The following is a 21,181-nucleotide window of genomic DNA, read 5'->3' as shown; positions in this document are numbered from 1 at the left end:
TTTCTATTTGACCCTTAGAGCTTCTCCTTTCCTCCATGATCTCTGTCCAGTTCTCTTTTAATTCATTTAACTGTTGGGTCTTTTGATGTTTTCCATATGTCTGTGTTGAGAATTGTTCATTTATTGGCATGGGTATCTTTTATGAGACTATGTGATCCCTCCTTAGGCTTTCTCTTGATAATGCCTTGGGAGGCATCAGTCCTGGGTTTGACTCACAACACAGACTCTCTCTTTCTTACCATAATCTCCAAGGGCAACCTCCCTCCACATGTTTTTGTCACCTGACCCAGCCAAGGCAGAGAGTTCGGTGTTCTGATTTTAAATTCCTCATGTGTACTCAACAGCAATTCCTTCTTGCATAATATATGGATATTGTTTTCTTCCATTCTGTAGGTTGAATCTGTGTGGTGTGTGTGTGTGTGTGTGTGTGTGTGTGTGTGTGTGTGTGTGTGAGAGAGAGAGAGAGAGAGAGAGAGAGAGAGAGAGAGAGAGAGAGAGAGAGATGAAAGGATACCGAATCTTATCGCATACTTTTTTCTGTGTTTTGAGATGATTATGTGATCTTGGTCTTCAGTTCTGTAGCTGTAGCTACGTTGTGTCAACATTTGTGCAATGTTGAGTCATCTGTATATCTCAGGATGAAATCCTCTTGATCATGGTGTGTGGCCTTTTGGTGTGTGTTAAATTTTGTTTGCTAGGATTGTGAGGAGAATTTTTATACTGTTCATTAGGGGTGTGTTGGCAATTGTTCTGTAGCTGTTTTGGACTCAGGACAATACTGGCCTCATAAAAATTTCTGGCAGAATTCTTGCCATTTGAAAGTGTTGATCATTTAAGAAGAATTAGAATTAGTTCTTTTTAAAAATGTTATAGACGCTAGCAGGAGAGCCTCCAGAGCCTGGACTTTCTATAGTGGGAGGCTTCTAATCACTGCTTCAATCTTGTCACTCATTGTAGTCTGTTTATATTTTCAATTTGTTCATGATTCAACTTTGGCAGTTTATGTATTAGGTATTTGCCCATTCCTTACAGGCCTCCAGTTTGCTAGCATGAAATTGTTCACAATAGTATTTCTGTTATATTATCACTTGTTTATTTTTCACCTCTGGTTTTGTTAAATTGGATCTTTTCCACTTTGCTATTGTAGCTAAGGATAATCTTGCTTATATTTTAAAACCAACGTTATACTAGTCTTTTGTATTGTTTTTGCTTAATCTATCTCTACCCTGATCTCTATTCTTTGTTCCTACTAGTTTTGATTTTGGTTTATTCTTTCTTTTCAAAATCTTTGATATGTAATGTTTCTTCAGACTGGCATATTTTGCCAGGTGTTTCCTGATTTTCTACATCTTTGCTTATGAAGAAAGTAGGGTACTGAAATCTAACCATTGCTACATTAAAGTCTCTTTGTCTTTATGTCTAAGAATATTTGCCTTATATATTTAGTGGCTCAGTTTGAGAGAAATACATGAGCACATAGTTATTGTGTCATTTTGCAAACTGATCTCTTTTTTTTGAAATCTTTGATATGTTTATTGAACTTTGTACAGATTCTCAGAGAATACTTAAGAGTGAGTTTATATCTTGTGTATACCTAGCAGCCAGGGTCTGTTGAGAAGTTTGTAGGATGAATTGTCACACTGGCCTTGCCAGAGTGTCACTTTGTAAAGTCAGTGCTGAGATGGCTGTCCAAGGTGTGTGTGTGTGGTGTGTGTGTGTGTGTGTGTGTGTGTGTGTGTGTGTGTTGTATGGTGTATGTGTAGTATGTGTATGCATGCATGTATATGTGTGTGTCTGTGTGGTGTATGTTTGTATGTGTATGCAAACTGATCTCTTTATCAACATTCTCATATTCCCATTCATCTCCTTTCTCTCTTTCCCTCCCTCCCTCATACCCTCCCCCAATCCTGTCTGTTCCCAAAGTCTCCATGTGTAGATTAAGCTTGTCTTGACTTCAGTAAATGGCCCAGGCTGTTCTCAAATTTACAGTTCTTTCTTCAACCTTCTAAGTGCTAGGATGACAGGTGTACACCATGTCTGTCTCTTTTTATGATTTCAAAGCTTGCTTTGACTGATGCTAACATAGTTACTCATCTTTGTTTGGAATTTCTATTTAAATGATATAGCTTTTCCCAGTCTCTTTCAGTCTGTGTTACTAGTGAAGTGAGTTTCTTGTAGGTAGCATATAGTTGAATTTCATTTGCTTGTGTATTGTTTTCTAGTTGTTTATTGGTCTAGTTGTCTTTGATTGGTAGATAGAATGCATTTACATTCAAGATGTTACTGATAAGTATGATTTTCCTCTTGTTTCATTCATCATTTCTAGTTATTTTATATACTATTTCCCACCTCTTCTTATCTTTGTAATTTGGTAGTTTTTTTTAGTCAGGCAGAATTCTTTCATGCTGCTGTCCTAGTAAATTTCATACATTTATGTGCATTCAGGGTGGTGGTTCTCATCCATTTGTGTCTAGTGTAGGAATCATTTCAGTATTTATTATAGGAATAATCTGACATCAGTGATTTCGCTCTATTTCTGTTTACTTGGGAGGACTTTACTTCTCCTTTTCTGACGGATGGTTTCTCTAGGTATAATCTTGGCTGACAATATTTTGTTCATCTCCTTCCAGGAGCTTGACTATAGCATACCATTCTCTTCTGTCCTGGCAGTTTTCTGCTGGGAAGTAAGCTGTGTCTAATAGACATCCCTTTATATATGAGTCAACGCTTTCTCCTTGCTATTTTATAATTCATATTCTCTCTCTCTTATATATTTGACACAGGCTAGATAGCCTTGGAAAAGGTTGTTTCATAGAAGGTTCCAATTGAAAAGGTGGGAGTTCTATGTTTATTTTACTTTTTAAATTATGTATATCCATGTGTGCCTATGTGTGGGCATTTGCATATTCGGGCAGGTGCCCATGGAGGCAGGAGAGGGCACTGTATACCCTGGAGCTGGAATTACAGGTAGTTGTGAACCACATAAGGTGAGTGTGAACCACTTAAGGTGAGTGCTAGGAACCAAATTCAGATATCCTGCAGGAACTTCAAGAGCTTGTGATTGCTAAGTCTAAGGTTGGAGCTATTGTCAGGGGCTGTGTTTGTGGGGCTACAACGGGAGCCAACAGAGCAGCCCCAGGTTCATACCTGAGTGGGGAGTGTGGATGAGGGAAAGGCTAACCAAAAAGAGACACAGGATAGCTGTTGGGAGGGCAGATTCAATCCATACTGAATGCACCCTTAGTTTATTCTTACACCATCTTACCATCCAACCAACAGTGATGACAAAAGGCAGAAGACTTCTATTATCATGTATAAAGGGCAAAGAGACTTACTTCCCTTAATCCTGCAGGTATTTGGTAGCCACACCTGCCATCAGCCTTTCAGGGTCAAGATGGGCTGAAACCTATTGTTATTTAGATAAGAGACATAACTCCCTCTTCCCCCCCTCCCGCTACCACCAAGGCCAGAATATCCTGTAGCCGCTAACTAATGTCTCATGAACAATAAGACAGATTTGAGTTTTCTGAACTCATGGCAAGATGGTATGGACTCCATTTCATGGGTCCTGATAAGATGAAAATGAAGTAGGATAGCAGGGCAGACCTTAGAGGAGACCCCCAGGGCCCCACCTCACCATGTGGGCGTTACAATCATGTGACCATGGGTTACACTTGTCACATTGAGTGGGTAGCAGCCTTTCAGAAGACGACATGATGGAAAATTATCTAGGAACAGTTTTGTCTTGGACTCTTAGTGCCGTTTCCTAGATTGAAACAAGGACGGTAATGAAATGATTTATCCCTGTGAAGAAAAGTAAAGAGGCCTACACATTCACTTGCCTGCCTCATTATTTGCGAAGGCAAGCATTAATGGTATGGTTTCCTCTGCACTCTATCCAGGGGGCATTCTGGGGCTGATTTACCCAACCAGTCTACATGTGTTTGCTTTCAATTACTTGGGAAATGGCCAGAATGTTTATGTTCAAACAGCAGAAATGAAGAGGAGAAAGGAACCTTTTGTGTGTTGTTAGAATCTCCTGAGATATTTTCCCCTTTGGATCTTTATTTCCTTGAATCATTTGAACAGTACCTCTAGCTTCTGTCTTGTTCTGGAAACAGTGTTTGTTGTTCTTTTGTTAAAGAGTTGCTCTAGATGGAACAGGAACCAAGAGATACATTAACCACAGAGTTTATTACAGGTGGGGAGAGAGGGAGGGGAAGAAGAGAGAGAGATGAAGGAGGGGGTGAGGGGCGAGAGGAGCAAGAGAGGAAGAGAGGAGCTTAAGTGGGCAGGGGTCTGTCTTTTAAAGGGGTCCTTTACACCTTTGTGCAGACTCATGGAACCCTGGGCTGACCAGAGTACTTACTGCCTGAGTGCATTCTGCCAGGAAACGGGCAGGCCAGCATAATACCTGAATCCTTTCATTCCTACCTTTGCTTATTATTAAAAAGGTGAGGAGTTAGGCATGGCAAGTTAGGGAATAAGGACGTTGAGTTCTCAAGGCTACTTCCTGCTGACCTGGGGGGCATTGACCATCTTTGGGTTACTTGAGAAAGCCAGGGTGCTGCCACGTCCTGGGGTAGCTGGTTGTTTCATCACATTCCAGGCTGTATGGAACTCCCTGGCGTCTCTTAGACACCTGGGAAGATGTTAGCAGAGTAGAGGACAAGGTTAAATTTTTTCTTAGGTCCTGGTACTTGAGGGGAGGATTGTAAGCTGAGGGAGGTGTTCCCAAGATGAGGGAAGGGAGTCCCGGGAGCAGAGAGAGGTTGAATAACATCTGGAGTGAACCTGACCTGTTTGGGTAGGTCCAATTGGGCTCCCTGGAACTTACAAGAATTCTTTAAGTTTGTGAAAACATAAGTATTAGACACACTAGCAGCATATTTATGTTAGAAGTGACTTGGCTGAAAGCATTAACATTTTAAAAACTGACAGATATCTTTAGGACAATGATAAGCATCTTAATTTTGACTTTGCAGTTATCGTATAATGGAGTAATAGTTTAGTACTCTATTGGAGTTGGATTAGTAGCTTATCAGAACTTTATTGATTAATGTTAAGACTATAAACAGTAGCATAATGAAAGAGAAATCTGGAGTGTGTTTCATTCTTTTGGATGGCTCACTTCACTTTATTTGTCATCACTTAAGCCTTTTATTCTCAGACCTTCCTAAATTTCATTCATACACCTTACATTACCATCTTAGACCTTCCATCCCCAGACCTTTATAACTCTCATATTTAGACCTTCATATACCTTATACTTTCCATTCTTCACATACGTAGACCTTAAAATACCTGTTCCTGAAATCTGTTCTGCTTTAAGCTAGCAAAGCTGCCAGTCTTCAAAGGCATCTGAGTTCTTGAGAAGGATAAAATTTTACCTGAATTAATGATTAAAGAATAACAGAGACTTACAGAGACTTGCTAGCTGGCTGCATGTACAGCCACCCCCAAGGTCCTCCATAGTTGTTGAGGGCAGTGGCTTTAAGGACACCCCTTCTGCTGATAGCATGGGACATATGGATTAGGAATAGAAGGAAGACTTGCCTACCGTTGGCCCAAGCAACGTGGAGAAAGTCAATTCCATTGTCCTCTTGTCCTCGGTCTGAAGAGTCCTTTGCAGCAGTTGAGGTGAAAGGCAGGGTTGCTCAGTGGCTAGTGTTGCACTTTTGTGGGTGGAGTTTCTTCAGTGCCCACCAGTCTTCTTGGAGGAAATGGGGTGGGGCCAGCAGCTGGCCTGTGTCTCTGTTATAAAAAGCTTTTTAATAAAACATTTAAATTGCTATATTCTCTATATCTCTGAGCATTTGAGGGCTGTCTGTCTAATACATCTCAGCAGACAAAATTTGCCTTTAGTTACTTGCCTTAAGCACATAGGTGGCTATAGATTAGTGCAGGGATCTGTCTGGAGAACTGGATTAAAACTAAGAGGCTATGGAGGGATGTTTTAATTAGAGCCCTCTAGTCTGACTGTAGCTGGTTTCAACTTAGTAGGTTAGATTTACACCTCTATAGGACAAGAAGTAAAGTCCCCTTTTGTAATAGAAGCTTTACCTTTGTAAACAGCTTACAGGAAGGACTGGGTGGTATAAATATTTCGTTAAGTTGAAATAGACCTTTATAACTTTAAATGTTTAGTATCATTTAAAGATACATAACAATTTAGGAATGTTTGAGACTTAGCACCGTTAAATTTAAGTTGGATAGAGTTAGCTTACATACACACACACACACACACACACACACACACACACACACACACATATATATAGTTAATTTTAAATCATATGTACAGAGACAAGCGGATATATCAGACAGGACAGGATAAAAGTGAAAAGGGGGAACCAGAGTGTAATCTCTGATCCGTACATTGCAGCAAACAGACAGGAGATTTAAAGAGACAGAGTAGACTTAAAATGGCCAGTGACAAGAAAACAGATCCGCTGCAGATAGACCAGAGGGCCCTGGAAAGGCACAGTATTCCATAAACAAGCCGAGCGCAATGGGGCCAGGGAAAGAAGAGATTAGAGACAAAAAATGAAAGGTAAAAAGTAAATGAAGTATGACTGGCAGAGCTGGCTAAACTGTCCCTCTGCCTAGGCATGGATGGGAAGACCTACGGCTAGACCATGTGGTCAAGATGGCTGCTTTCATAAACCTGTTCCCAAGCTAGGCCACATGGCCAAGATGACGGCTGCCATAAGCATGTTCCTGTCTGCTGGCAGAAGTGGCTTTTTTCTTCATGAGTGAGGCAGGAAGATGTGTGAAACCAACAGGACACCAGAGTCCAAATGGCATAATATCCAAAAAAAGACCATTGTTAAGTTTGAGAAACGAATGCACAAGTCTATGGACAGTGCTAGGTTACAAAACCCAAGAGACCCCTCATGCACAGTACAAAACCTGAAAACCTCATTTGACAGAGTACTTACCGCCTGAGTGCATTCTGCCAGGTAACAGGGGCAGGCCAGCATAATGCCTGAATCCTTTCAGTGATACTTTACAGTTTGGGTCCTAAGAAGTTGAGTTCTAAAAATAGAACCCTGGGAGAGATGATGCTGCTGGGCAAGAGGAACCAAAGTATTTGAGAGCAAAATTTTACTTGTTGATTTTTATTTTTTAAGGTAAAAGATCCAGTGTTGAGGTGAGCCCTTGAACTGTGACTTGGCCAGGACTTGTGTCCTGTTCTGTACCACACAACAGTGACTCAGCTGTAGGAAGGTCATTTCATCTCATATTCCACAGACAATGTGGTGGCCCACACATGTGTGACTCCACTCTGAACAACATTAGGGATTGCCATCTACTGGCTGACTTTCATAGGAAGTGGTTCTAATTACAAGAACAAGTAACGATCCCAGTGAAGTAAGTGCCCATATAACTCAATGAAAATGATACGCATATCGCAAGAGCCTGGCACTTTCCCAGCTGGCTAAGTGAGAAAAATCAAATCACAGCATTGCAAAAATGTTTTAAATGTAAGCATTGTTTCAAGAAAGAAGCCAGGGGTCTGAGAGCGTATGGGAATGGAAAAGTTAGGGGCATTTGCAGAACTGTTCTTTTTGAGGAAAAGCAAACCAAATGAAGCAGTCCCGCCAGTCACCTCAGGATTGTTTTTCCGCTTATGATCTGATGCTCCACACGCTCCAAGGCTCTAAGTGAGGCCTGCACTCTTCTCTTTTCAGGAATGCCACACTGTGAGAACTGTCACCAAACAGACGGGCTAGACTCAGAGAGCATTGCAGACAAAGCTGAGCAGGAGTCCTCACCAGGGCAAAAGTCAGATTCTGGCTTCCATTGTTCCCCTCTGAAACCTTCCCTGGATTCCCATTTCTGTTAAGTTCACATGCACACTTTTAGAAGACTCACTTGGCACCTACCAGCACCCCTCCCCTCTGACTCTTAGCCAAACTAAAGCTTCCAAATATTTGCCCTCCACACCCAGCAACAATCACCCCCTTTGCACTGATAGCAATAAGAAACCCAACCAAATAATAAGATTAGTGATCCATAGCTATAGCAAGGAAGTCAACTACAATCACCTCTATCTGAGCAGAGACTCATAAGCAAGGCTGAAGAGTGGTACTGTTGTGTGGAAAACGAGGGCAACAGGTGTGCCGAGACTGGAGGCTGTTGGCAGGGAAGTGATTGGTAGCTGCTAGAAGAAGCTGGTGTACCTGTGGGTTTGGGTAGGGATGCATATGTAGCATTCTTTGGTTTGGGGCTAAGTTGCAACTGGGGACAAAAGTTGGGGTGGATGTCAGTTCCTAATCAAGCCCTGGCAATGTCAGGTCAGCTGTTACAAAAGTTCCTGTTTGTCTACTTGGACTGTCACTAGAGATGGTGCAAGTCTGGCTTACAGCAATCTGGCCTCCTGGCTGACTATTGTAGATAAAGGGTTAATCTCCTGTGCCATGCAAGCTCTTTTCTGATTCATGATCTGGCCACTGTCCCTTGTCTGCTCAGCCTCTAGATAATTTAGGTAAGAAGGGGACATTGCTCTATATTTTAGAAAAAAAAATACAAAGGCCTTTGTAAATCTGTAGTTATAACCTCTGAACTGGATACAGAAGAAGTGAAGTACAACAACTTTATCCAGATATCTTAATAGCATGTATTATTTACAAATATTGGGGTTTAGTGTGATATTTCATACACATACGAAATCATCCAGTATGCTATGATTCAACTCCCCTCCCAACCCCTAGTAATAGCCATCCTAGATTCAGGCCAACTTCCTCTCCCCAGTTCTCAATGAAAGAACAAACCTTTCTTTTTGTGTGTTTTTTTAAAAATTACTGTGTGTGTGTGTGTGTGTGTGTGTGTGTGTGTGTGTGTGTGTAGCTGGAGTGACAGGTGGTTGTATGCTACCATGTGAGTGTTGGGATTTGAACCCAGGTCCTCTGCAAGATCAGCAAGTGTTCTTAGCCATTAAACCATCTCCTCTGTACCTTTCTGTGTCTGTCTTATTTTACTTAATATCTCCCCATTTCATCCATTTTGCAAACTTTCATTTTTCTTTATGTCTAAATTATACTTAATTGTGCATGTATGACAAAATTTGCCTATCCATTTGTAAATGGAGATTTTCCTGTCTAGTCTGGGTCCTGTTGGACCTGTTTTCTCTCTACCCACCAGGTTCCACAGCTGTTTAATGAAACAACCACTCAGAGACTTAATATATATTTATAATTGTTTAGCCAATGACTTAGGCTTCTTACTGGCTAGCCCTCTCTTAATTATTAACCCATAACCATCAATCTGTGTATCTCCATGTGACCTTATCTTACTGGAGAATGCCTGGGAGTCCTAACTACATGGCATCTGTCTTTTTTATTTTTCCTGCCTTTTTTGGAATTCCCGCCTAGCTAACTCCTGCCTGTCCACTGGCCAAAACAGCTTTATTCATCAGCCAATAAAAGCCACAGATATTTGCAGCATACAGAAGGACATCCCACATCATCCATTCATCTGTTACAGACAGCTAGACTGATTCCATGCGTTGGCTATTATAAAGAGTACAATAGCCACTGAACCACTGGAGTAGGCATGTGTCTCTTCAATATGGTTAAGTAGACAAGCTGGATCACTTGTATCATTTAGTAGCTGAAAGGTGTGTGTGTGTGTGTGTGTGTGTGTGTGTGTGTGTTACTTTTCATTATGTATATGCATTGTATACTGGTATTGTATACATATGTTCATTATGTATACAATGTATATATAAGTACATTCTGCTTCATATCTTTTTTTCCTTCCCTGCCTCTTTCTCACCTCCCCCCATCCCATGAATCCCCCCCTTTATGCCAGGATGTTTTGCTTCTATTTTAATATTGTTACCATATAGGGGTCCTTGATCAGTTCATTTTCGCTGCCACTTAAAGAATTAAAAGGCGCTTTTGTGGCTGGCGGCAAACGAGGATGGACTGCCATGAAGGCCTCAGGCACGCTTCGGGAGTACAAAGTGGTGGGGAGCTGCTTGCCCACCCCGAAGCACCACACACCACCTCTTTATCAGATGCGCATCTTCGTGCCAAACCATGTGGTGGCCAAGTCACGATTCTGGTATTTTGTGTCTCAGCTGAAGAAGATGAAAAAGTCATCCGGGGAGATAGTTTATTGCGGACAGGTGTTTGAGAAATAACCGCTTCGTGTGAAGCACTTCGGCATTTGGCTGTTCTATGACTCTCAAAGCGGCACACATAACATGTACAGGGAGTACCAGGACCTGACCACGGCTGGCACTGCTATCGAGACATGGGTGCCTAGCACCATGCCCATGCGCACTCAATACATATAATGAAGGTTGAGGAGATTGCAGCCGGCAAGTGCTGGCGGCAATTCCATGCATGACTCAAAGATAAAGTTCCCGCTGCCTCACCCTGTGTTGCGGCGCCAGCACAAGCCTCGCTTCACCACCAAGAGGCCCAACACATTCTTTTAGATCACTGAATAAAGTTCTGCCTGGCAAAAAAAAAAAAAAAAGACAAGAAAAATTCTTGATTGGTGAAATGTAATGACCACAAACAGAACCAGGAGTTGAAGAAGAGCATGCTGTAGGTACCCAGAGAAAAAGACCCTCCACAAAGCAAGGGGGGGGGCTTGGGAAGCCAAAATCTAATTTCTTCTCATAGACTAGTGTCTCTCTCCCCTAATTTAGCATTGATCTGTTTGAAGAAAGACTGGATGATTGATTGACCCACAACTGTTTTGTAACAAGTCTTGATCTAGCGTTGAATTTGTTGAACCAATCCATAAGCAGGGGCCTATCAGTGGGAGAAAAAGGTCACAAGGCCTTTGTTTTAGAACTGTTAGGCTTTTGTCTCGGGTCCCAGAGTGAAGAGGAAGAAGCCGCCATCTTGAAAGTTCTCCACCCTTATTAGCTAGCCATGGCCCCTGTCCCTGTCTGTCTGTCTTCCATGGAGTCTGCCTGATTTCCAGTGTCTCAATATCATATATACATGCATGATTTTATATGTCCATGTGACATCTGGAACCACAATGAGAGGTCACAGGTATTTGTTGTTCTAACACAGTCTCAATTAGTACAGCATGGTTTCAACAGTTGGCTTCAGTTTCTTGCAAACAATAAAATTTTCTTTATGGCTAAAAACTTTGTACATATGTATACCATCTTTATTCTTTATCCATCTTCTGTTGTTGAACATCTACATTGGCTCCACAGGTTAGCTATTGTGAATAGGGCTGTGATAAACACATACTATTTTCTCTGTGTTATGGTAACTTCTAGTTCTTTATGCTAAGTACTCAGGAGTGCTGTAGTTGGGTCATATAGGGTACTGTTTTTGTTTTATTGAGCATCCTCTGTATTGATTTCCATAGTGACTGGATTAGTTCCCACAGAGGTGTATAAGGTACCCTTGTGTCCACATCCCTGAGAGTATTGATTATTATATATTTTGTATTGATTGCCATTCTGCCTGGGGTAAGGTGGAATATCACTGTAATTTTCCTGGTGGCTAGTGAGTTGAACATGTTGTCCTATCTTTACTGGCAATTTGTGTCATCTTTTGAGAAATGTCTGTTCATTAGTTCGTTTTTATAATTAGGTGATTTGATTTCTTGTGCAGTTTTTTTTAGTTCTTTGTATAGTCTAGGTATTAAACCTGTAATATATATTTAAGCTAATACAGATTTTCTCTAATTCTCTAAACTGTCTCTTAAATTGATTATCTGTTTCTTTTGCTGAGCTTAAGCTTTTATTTTGTGAGGCCCCAGTTATCATCTGTTGGTGAAATTTTCTGAGTGAACAGAGTCCTATTCAGAAAGTTTTACCTATGTCTTTTTCTTGAAGTGTTTTCCATACTTTTTTCAGTTTCAGAGTTTTATGTCCTACATTTAGGTCTTTAATCCATTCAGAGTTGATTTTTGTACAGGGTGATAGAGATCTAGCTTCACTTCATTCTTCTACATATAGAAACCTAGTTTTCCCAGTACCATAGAAAAAATGACCTTTCTCAAATGCAAACTTATTTTGGCATCTTCATAAGATAAATTATGTGATTATCACTGTGTGGATTTATCACTGGGTCCCCTACTCTATGACACTGAACTATAATTCCAGTTTTGTTCCAGTACCACAGAACTGTTCTACTTTGTTTTGGTTCTGTAGTATAACTTGCAATCAGATATAGTAATATGATTTTTTGCTTAGAATTGTTTGACTATCTGGGGTCTTTTGTGCCTCCATATTAATTTTAAGATTGTTTTTTATATCTGTAAAGAGTGACATTAGGGTTTAAGAAGATGGCATTGAGCCTGTAGATTACTTTTGGCTTCTGGGATCAAAGTCTTCTTAGGTCCTTGTACTTGTATGGCAAGCATTGCCTATTTCTCTCACCCTCAGAACATTTGCATCTATGTTCATCAGTTTTGTCTTTCCTTGCCCCACCCATCCTCATCATCATTGTCTTCATTTGGCTTGGTTATCAAGTTATACTGGCTTCATAAAAAGAGTTTGATACTTCTTCCTTCTCTATTTCAGGGATAGTTTGAGGAGCACTGGTATGCATTCTTTAATAGTCTGGTAGAATTCTGTGGTGAATTTATCTGGACCTAGACTTTTTTTTTTAAAGTTACTTCCTCAATCTTATTGTTTAGTAAAATGATTTAAAATGGTTTATCTCATGTTTTGATTTTAATAGGTCATATGTATTTAGAAATCCATCTACTTCTTTAGATTTTTTTTAAGTTAGTGGAATGTAAGATTTTAAGTTATATCATAATTTCTCAGTTTCATTGGAATCCAATGTAATGTCTCCTCTTTCATCCCCTTTTATTTGATTAGTTTTTATTTCTTTAGTTTAGATAAGGGTTTGTTGATCTTGTTTACCATTTAAAATTACCTATTAATCATGTCATAGATTATTTCTACTTTTTCATTTCTATTTCATTAATTTCTGCCCTGCATGAAATAATTTCTTTTGCTAGGCTATTTGGGGTGACTCATTCTCATTTTTCCAAGGTCCTAAGGTGCATCATTAAATTATTTATTTTAGAACTCTAAAGTGTTTCAAGGTAGGCACTTGTAGCTATGTACTTCCTCTTAGGCAAGTTTTCATTGCATCCTATACATAGCTTTTTGTATATTGTCTTTGCATTTTCATTTGATTCTAGTAATTTTTCTTACTTCCCTCAAGACTCAATCATTATCCAATGTTGTTTTCTTTAATTTCTATTCTTTTGACTATATTCTGTAACTTCTCTTGATGTTGGCTTCTGGTTTTATTCTGTATGGTCAGATAAAGTACAAGAAATAATTACATTTTATACACTTGTTAAGACTTGCTTTATGTCCTATAACATAGATCATACTAATGGACATATAATATGTCTGTTTTAGAGACATTCCATAGGCTCCCGAGAAGAATGTTTATTCTGCAGTGTTTGGTTGGAATGTTCTGTAGGTGTCGTTAAGTCCATTTATTCTCATTTAATTGTAACGTTTCTTTGTTATTTTATTGAGATGAGCTCTTTGTGAGAGCAAGAAATTGAATGCACCCATTATTGTTGTATTAGAGGTAATCTGTGTCTGTAAATAAAGTATTATGATATTTTATGAATCTTCATGTACCTGTGTTTGGCATATGTATATGTTTAAAATTATAATGTCCATTCCTGGATTACTCTCTTAATTAGTATGAAGTAACCCCCCCTTTCCTTAATCCTTTCTGGCTGATTTTATTTTGAAGTCAATTGGGTTGGTTATGAGAATAGCAATACCTGGTTATTTCCTACTTGTATTTGCTTAAACTATCTTTTTCCATTCTTTCACCCCAGGTTAACATCTGCCTTTGATAATGAAGGGCAGTTCTTTAAAGCAACAAATAGATGGATCTTTTTAAAAATCCAGTCTGAAAGTTTGTATCTTTTAATTAAAGAATTGAGACCATTAATAATCAGAATATTGTTGGAAGGTATGTACTAATTCATGCCATTGTGTTGATTTTTGTAAAGTGGGTGTTTCCCTATTTCCCATTTGGTTTCCTAGTGCTGTATCATGGTTTATTTTTTCCTATGTCTCTATAGATGAACTTATCTTTCCCTTAAGTATGAAGTATCTTTAGTATTTTATTAATGCTTGCTTAGAGGTCATGAATTCCCTTTTTAGTAAATTTTTTTTATTCATTGAGAATTTCACGTATGTGTACAATATACTCAATTCCTACTCCTTCCCTCCAATTCCTCCTGGGTCCTGCCCCCCTTCCAAACTTCATGTCCTCTTTTTTTTCTTTTAAATAACCCACTTAGTCTAATTAGTGATGCCTGTATGTGTATGGGTGTGGGGCCATCTACTGGAGCAAGGGCAACCCACCAGCATCTACACCCCAAAGAAGAATGGCTCGTTCTCTCCTAGTATCTGTCAATTGACAACAGCTCTTCAGTTGGGATGGAGACTCATGAGCCCCTCTCCCACCCATGTTGAAATTTTTGATGTAGGTCTTTCACAAGCAAGTACACCTGTTTGGAGTTTGTGAGTACAATGGCCATGTCATATTGAAAAGACAGCCTTTTGCAGTACTGCTTCTCACCCTCCAACTCTTAAATTCACCCTGCCTCCTCTTCCATATCCTGAGCCTTGTGGTGGGGGCAGTTTTGATATAGATGTCCTAATTAGGGTTGAGCACTCAACTGATACGCAGCATTTTGAACCATTATACTCTGCATTAACCACTGTCCACTGCTGATAGAAGCTTTGGGTATAAACATAAATATCCAGAAGCCAGTTAGACAACATGATCACTTAGCAAATGTGATGGTTAAAATAAAAATGGCCCCTAATGAGCTTATAGGGAGTGTACTATTCAAAGGGATTAGGATGCCTGGCCTTGTTGGAGGCACTATGCCACTGCGATTGGATTTTGAGGTTTCAGATGTTCAACCAGGCCCAACGTTTCTCTCTTCCTCTGCCTTTGGATCTGGATGTAGAACTCTCAGCTACCATGTCTCCCTGCGTGCCATTGTGCTCCTCTTCATGAGGATAAAAGACTAAACCCCTGGTAACTGTAAGCAAGCCAGAATTAGATGCTCTTCTTTATAAGGGTTGGCACTGGCATGGTGTCTCTTCATAGCAATAGAACATTCACTAAGACAGCGAAACAATAGTAGCAGGTTACCCTGTACGGCTTATGACCTCTCAAGCTATGGGCTTTTGACTACATATACAGAAGCAGCCCTGCATTTCCTTCTGCAGATCCAATTTCAATTCCCCCCATCCCCACTCCCACCCCCATCCCTGCAAACAGTCAAGCCACTATATTGCCCTAGGAGGCACATCTTGCCTGGCAGGACAGTATTATAACATGCAAACACCAGTACTGGGTAAGACCACAGATATCATCTCCCATCACAGCAGCCTGCATAGCACCTTCTAGCACTATGAAAACTAGCCAACAGGCAGGACATTTCCTGGTCAGTTTCAGCTTGATTTCTGTATGTCCGGCAACCATAAGGTATGGTGTCTTCACCATATGCCTCTTACAGTCTAGTTATTGTGGGCAACCAAAAGCAATAGCAATAGCATGTGTTGTTTTGTGGTGGGGAGGGGGGTCCTTTGGTACGCACCTGACCGGAAATTCATAGAGAGATATCCCATACCTGGCACTCAGATTTTCACTTAATAATCTGTGTCCTCTGGGAACAGCATTGTCTACCCAAACTCATTACCTCTGTTCAAGTTCTTTCAGAAATTGTATTTTTAAATTATTTTAAAATGCACTGGGATTCCATACTCATGTTCACTAAATCCATTATGCACATGTACCACAACTTCATTATCAACTAGCTGATAGATATCTAGGTTGACTACAGTTCCTAGCTATTGTGAATATGGCAGAGATAGATATGGATGTTCAAATGTCTCTGTAGTAGGATATGGAGTCCATGGGGTATATGCGTAGAAATGGTATAGCTGGGTCATATGGCAGTTCTACTTTTGGCCTTTTGAGGAACCTTCACATTGATTCTACTCCCACCAACAGTGGATAAGTATTCCTGTTTCTCTATAACCTTGCCAGAACTCCCTGTTTTGTTTTTGTTTCTTTGATAATAAGGTATTATGATTTGGGTGAGGTAAAATGTCAAAGTAGTTTTAATTTTCATTTACCTGATGGCTAAGGATGTTGGATACTTTAAAAAAATTCATTAAACTTCTTTTGGTAAACAACTCTGTTTATATCCATTTTTAAAAATTGGGTTTGTTTTCTTGACTTTTAGCTAGCCTTTGTATAAGCTAGATAATTAACCATCTATCAGATAAGTAGCCAGTAAAGACTGTCTCACTTCTGTAAGTCACCTCTTGACTATTTCCCTTGTTGTAGAGAAGCCTTTTTAATCTCATGCAGTCCTATTTATCAATAATTGGCTTTATTTTCAGAACAATCGGGAGTCATAGTCATGAAGTTCCTACTTGTGCCTGAATCTTGAAGTCATTCTCTACTTTGTCTTGGAGGTTTAACAGTTTCGGGGCTTGTGTTGAGTTTCTCCATCTATTTGGAATTGAGTTTCTCCAAGGTGACAGCAAAAGATCTAGTTCTATTCTTCTACAGATAGATATCCAGTTTTCCTAAAACAAAATCTGTTAAAGATGCTACCTTTTCTCCAATGTGTTTTTAATTTTTTAAAAATCAGGTTTGTGTAGTTACAAGACCTTGTATCTGGGTCTTATATTCTATGTCATTGATTTTTGTGACAGTACCATGCCATTTTCATCACTGTGGCTCTGTACTATAACTTGAAATCAGATAAAGTGACATCTCCAACAGTATTCTTTTTGGCTATCTGGGTCTTTTGTATTTCAATATGAATTTTAAGATTTTCCTCTTTTTTTTTCTTTTCTATTTCAGTGAAGACTGCCACTGAGAGTTTGGTTGGAAGTGCATTAAGTCTTCAGATTTTTTTTGTTTGTTTTGGTTGCATGGTAATTTTCACAATATCAGTTCTTCCAATCTATGAGCATAGGAGGTCTTTCCATCTTCCAGTGTCTTCCTCAATTTCTTTCCTAAGTGTTTTCATTAGAAAAGTCTTTTACATCTTTGGTCATGGATATTGCAGGGTTGGGACTTTTGGTTTTGTTTGCTTTGGGAATTCATTTGTTTGGTTGAGGCTGCAAATCTTCTGTCCTCCCATTTTGCTAAAAATGGGTATCAGTTAAGAGTTTTCTGGTGGAATCTCTAGGGTCTCATAGAATTATATCATCTACATATAAGAATAGTTTGACTTCTTCCTTTTCATAGTTTTGTTCATTTTGTTCACTTGTCTTACTGGTATAGCTATGACTTCTGGCCTTGTAGGCAATAAGAATGATAAGTGGATAAAGACAGCATTGCTCTTGCCTCCTTGATTTTAGTGGGAATGCTTTAAGATTCCCCTCATTTGATACAATGTTAGATATAGATTCTTTTTTAAAATTTTTTTAGATATAAATTCTTATATATAGTCTTTATTATGTTGAGTTATGTTTCTTCTAGTCTAAGTTTCTTTTTAAGTTTTAACAAGAGGGGATATTTTTTGTCAAAAGCCTTTACTGCATCTGTTGAAAATGACCGTGTGATTTCTTTCTGTCCCTGAGACAGAAATTTATAATGTTTACTAATTTCTGTATATCAACCCATCCCTGTAATAGAATCAGCTCTGCTGTGGTGAATGTTCTTTTTGGTGTGTTTTTAAATTTGGTGGGCAATTATTTTGCTGTAAATTTTGTATCTATGTCCTTCAGGGGGGTCTGGTTTGTACTTTTCTTTCTTTTTAGTTGTATCTTTGTCTAGTTTGGGCATCAGGATGATAGGAGCTTTGCAGAGAGTTGGTAGTGCTCTTTGCTTTTCTGTTTTGGAGAATAGTTGAGACACTGGTGTTAGATTTTATTTAAGGTTTGGTAAAATTCACAGTGAAGCCATGCAGACCTGGACTCTGAAATTCATGCTTCAATCTCACTTCTTGGTACTTATCTGTTTAAATTGTTTATCACATCTTGGCTTGATTGTGGTAGGTCATAGGTTTCTAGAAATTCATCCATTTCTTTAGATTTTCAGATTTAGTGGAATATATATTGTATATACATTCCCTTTTCATATCTAATTTAAATTAATGTCTTCACTCTCTAGTTTGGCAAAGTGTTTGTCTATCATGTTTATCTTTTTAAAGAACCAGCTCTCTGCATTATTCTTTGTATTGTTTGTTTCTTTCCATCCCATTAATTCCTGCCTTGATAGTAATGATTTCTTTCTGTTTACTGATTTGGGATTTGGCCTGTTGTTCTTTTTCTCAGATGTTTAAGGTGTGTAATTAAGTTATTTGTCTGAGATAGCTCTGATTGCTTAATGTAGGCATTAAAGCCACGAATTGGCTGCCTTCCTTGTGTTGCTCTCATTGCATCCCACAGGCTTAGGTATGTCATATTTTCACTTTCCTTTGATTCTAGAAATGTTCTTATTTTCTCCTTTTTTTAAGGACACAATTGAATAGTGTGTTGTTTGACCTTCATGAGTCCATGTGTGCTCTGGGCTTTCTCTTGCTATTGATTTGTAGTCTTACTCTTTTGTGATCAACAGAGTACAGGAACCATTTTGATTTTCATTTATTTGTTAAGACTGGCTTTGTGTCCTAAGGCACAATCTTTTTCAGAGAAAGTTCTATGGGCTGCTTAGAAGAACATATATTTTGTAGTGTTTGAATGGAATATTCTGTAGATGACTGTTAAACACATTTGATCTACGATGCCACTTAATTCAGGTGTTTAATTTGTGTCAGGATGTCCAATCAATTGGTGAGAGTAGGGTATTGAACTTGCCCACTATTATTGTGTTTTGGTTACTCTACATCTAATAGTATTTGTTTTATGAAATTTGATGCAATTGTCTTCCTGGCATATATGTTCATAGTCATAATATCCTCTTGGTGGGCTATTTCCTTAATCAGTATTAAGTGGCTCTCTTTATCTCTTCTCAGTAGTTGTCGTTTAATATCTGTTTTGTCAGATATTAGAACAGTGACATCTTCCCATGTTTATAAGTCCATTTGCTTAGAATACCCTTTCCCATTCTTTTATAGGAAGGTACTGTCTGTATTTGTGGTGAGGTACATTTGTTGGAAGCAACAAATAGTTCCACATTTTGATCTAATCTGCTAGTGTGTGCCTTTTAAAAAATTACTATTATTTTTTGTCCACACTTCAAACTCCTTTTGAAAAAAAATTTAATTAGCTGACAAATTTATCACTTATTTATATGCTTATTTATTAAGGGTATTGAGAGGCATACACCATGGTACACACCATGGTACATGTAGAGGTATGGAGAGGCATGCTCACCATAGTACATGTGTGCTGGTCAGAGGGCAACTTGAAAGTGTCAGTTCTCTTCTTTCACATATGTTACATGGATTGAACTCAAGTTGTTAGTATTTACCTATTGAGCAATCTTGCAAGTCCATTTGTGCCTTTTGATTGGTGAACTGAGATCATTAATACTCAAGAGTTACTACTGAAAGGTGTGCTTTGATTGCTGCCATTTTGTTGATTTTTTGTAGTGTTTGATTTTTCCCTCTTAACTATTAATTAAGTTTTAATCTATTATAGTTTATTGTTTCCTGTGGCCTCATGGATGAATCTGTTCTTCTCAATCTATATGACCCTACATATCTTTGTAGAGCTGACTTAGTCACCATAAAGTCCTTTAATTTATTTTTATTATAGAAAGGTTTTATTGTTTCCTCAGTCAATGCAGTTACTTTTGTTGGATATAGTAGTCTTAGTTGGCAGTTGTTATCTTTCAGAAGCCAAAATACATCTTTCCAGGCTGTCCTGGTTTTGAAAGTTTCAGTTGACAAACCTGCTATTGTTTAGATGAGCCTGCCCTTACAGGTGACTTGGTGGCTCTCTCTCTCTCTACTTTCACTATACTTTCTTGGTTCTGTATATTTAATATTTTAAGTATATGATTAGGTGGGAGGATTCTTTCCTTGTCTTGCCTATTTGATAATCCAAATGTCTCCTGTATCTGATTGACACCGCTTTTCCTAAATGGGTAATTTTCAGTTATTATTTTTGAAAATGTTTTCACGTCTTTAAAATGAGATTCTTCTCCCTTTATGCCAAGTATCCATAGAGTTTTTCTTTTTAATAACATCACATATATCATTAAATTCTCAGGAGTACCTTCCTTTTATTTTGTGTTTTCTTTGTTGGAGTGTTGTTTCCTCCACATTGTCTTTAAGTTCTTTTTGAGTCGGTTGATCATGGGGACTTCACATAGAATTTTTTCTTATTCTTATTATGTTGTCTATTTACAACATTGCAGGTTGTTTTCTCTCTGGTGTGTCTATCTCATGGCTAAATTCATTTTTCATACCCTGTATATATCACCTTAACTATTTTTTTCAGATGTTTGTGTCTTTCCATGTACTTAAAATCATTATTTTGAATTATTCTGGGATTTCATCCCATTCACTCTCCTCACTCTTACTGTAGGGTTAATAGATTTTGGCAAAATTATGTTGCCCTGGATTTTCATATTTTTATTGTTGTTATGGTGGTGTTTTTAATTTTTGCATTAGGATTCAAACATCTAGTGTTATTTTGTTGCTTGGTTTATTTTTCAGCTATATTCTTTTAGTTGAAATATCTGTAATACCCAAGTGGGCTTTGGTTGTAGTAGAGCTGAGTGTAAAGTTCAGAAAAATAATCCTCAGTCTTGGAGATCAGGATGGCTGATATAAATTCTGTATTTCCCGAGTAGGGTATTATCTGGGAAGACAACCACAGATGCTATGCAAATGTCATATTAGCCAATTCATAACAGTGGTCACCTAGATTTCAATAACTGTTGGAGAATAGATAACTAAGAGTAATATAGAGTATACTTGGATTTCAGCCAATAGTGTGGGCAAGGGTAAGGATCAACTTAGAAAAGAAAAAAAATGGAGGTGGGCAAAGTATAAAGGAGGCAAGATAGAGATATTAGAGTCTATAGATTTTAGAGATGGCCAAATCCACGGAAGGTGACAGTTAAGAAGTAAAAATGGAGCAGATAACAGTGAGAGGAAGTAGATGTAGGAGTAAGGAGAGGAGTAGGTGAGATACAACTGAAGAGCATAAGAGAAAGAATATGGAGAATATAGAGAAAGCCTTAACTGAGTGGAGAGACACAAACAACAGTCC

General features: G+C 38.7%; 1 pseudogene; it reads left to right on the top strand.

Annotated features, from left to right (window-relative positions):
* Positions 1 to 9,926: 9,926 nt before the first annotated feature.
* Positions 9,927 to 10,450, top strand: LOC100767545 (annotated as a pseudogene).
* Positions 10,451 to 21,181: the final 10,731 nt, after the last annotated feature.

Source organism: Cricetulus griseus, chromosome 2 (assembly GCF_003668045.3).
Source record: "Cricetulus griseus strain 17A/GY chromosome 2, alternate assembly CriGri-PICRH-1.0, whole genome shotgun sequence".
Lineage (NCBI taxonomy): Eukaryota > Metazoa > Chordata > Mammalia > Rodentia > Cricetidae > Cricetulus > Cricetulus griseus.
Note: the sequence above shows the minus strand (reverse complement) of the source record. Positions and strands in the feature narration are given on the sequence as shown.